This window comes from Myotis davidii, unplaced genomic scaffold, assembly GCF_000327345.1.
Source record: "Myotis davidii unplaced genomic scaffold, ASM32734v1 scaffold98, whole genome shotgun sequence".
Lineage (NCBI taxonomy): Eukaryota > Metazoa > Chordata > Mammalia > Chiroptera > Vespertilionidae > Myotis > Myotis davidii.
The window spans coordinates 256,568-258,134 of NW_006294654.1; the positions used below are offsets into that span (position 1 = coordinate 256,568).

The window sequence follows — 1,567 nt, forward strand, 5'->3', positions numbered from 1 at the left end:
AGTATTTCTCCTCTTCCTACTTCACTTTCTAAAAATCAACTGAAAAATGTCCTTGGGTGAGGACTAACAACAAAAACAACAAATTAAAAAAAATAAAACCCAGAAAGTTTAACTAAAAAATGTAGAAGGAAGGATATAATAAAGATAAAGCAAAACGTAAAGGCATAGGAGACAAACACATATGAAGAAAATTAATAAAACCAAAAGTTGACTCCTTGAAAAAATTAATATAAAGAGTTTTGGAAGGACAAAGTTAAAAATCTGGATGTTTCTTTTTTTTATTTAAAAATAAATCCAGCCCTAACTGGCTCAGTGGATAGAGTGTCGGCCTGCGGACTGAAGGGTCCCAGGTTCAATTCTGGTCAAAGGCATGTACCTTGGTTGTGGGCACATCCCCAGTAGGGCACTGTGAATACTAGCCAGAGCAGTAAGGCAAGCAAAAGAAGTAAAGTGTATGTAAGTAAAGGAAAAAAGGAATAAACACATCTTTCCTCAGAGATTATTTATTTGTGTCTGTAAAAAAAATCAAAGAATCTACAAATGAGCTTAAAATAGTAAGTAAATTTAGCAAGTTAGACATAAGTTTAATAACGCAAAATGTGTATTTCTATAAATAATAACAACTTGAAAATCAAATTTAAATATTAAAAAACTGTAATCACATCAAAATATAAGATCCATAGGAATTTAAAAATGTGCCTGGCTTACAGTCAAACCAATAACCCAATTTCTTTTACTTGAGGATCTTAATTTTTAAAATATATACTATAGAAAAGGGATACTCAGAAGTTAATCTAACAGATACTGCACTAAACAGAGTCCTCCAGAATAATTCAGTGAAAAGAGATTGACACTGGTTGATGATGAAATGTGACTTGACAATTAGAAAGGAGATGATGTACTAACACAGATGGACAAAAATAATGAATATCAAAAAGATAGTCACCATACTCTGAGATGTTTCTACTGCCTAAGAAAAGCTATGGCCCAAATTTATCCAAGAGACTCATCTAGAGAAATTTTTATTCTTCACATTAGAGACCCATGTAACCACACACTTAGTTGCCTATCAGTATCAGGATATACAGTAGCCAAAGGCACCTCTTTACAAAATCAAACCTGCTTTTGGAGTAAGTTGATCTAACCTCCAGCAAATTCTGCAGAACTCAAAAACTACTTAAGTCCATACACTGTACCCAAAAGCATCCCAGCTATTCACAGGCCAGAGGGAATTAACCAGCAACAGAGAAAGCAATTATTATAAAATAGTAACAAACATTTCATTCCATTAGGAAAAAGTCAACTGCAATCTTCTTTGTTGAAAAGAATGGAGAAGTGAAGGACCACTTGCCAAAAGCAATTGCAATACATTAATATTAAACATGAGCTAACGAAGCCAGAAGTTGTTTGGGGAAAACATTCACCACAATAAAGGCATATTCTGCAGGATAAATTCGTAGCAGAAAAGAAGGGACTTAAATCTTGTTTCTTGTTTCACCTGGGACAGATTTTTTTTTTTCATACAGAAGCAAAAACATTAAAGAATGAATAATAGAGGGAGGGAAAG

The 1,567-nt window shown here is 33.3% G+C and overlaps 1 protein-coding gene across 1 annotated transcript in view; it reads right to left on the reverse strand.

Annotated features, from left to right (window-relative positions):
• PRUNE2 (prune homolog 2 (Drosophila)) overlaps positions 1-1,567 on the reverse strand; it is a 206,077-nt gene that overhangs the window by 149,947 nt on the left and 54,563 nt on the right. The window lies entirely within an intron of this gene.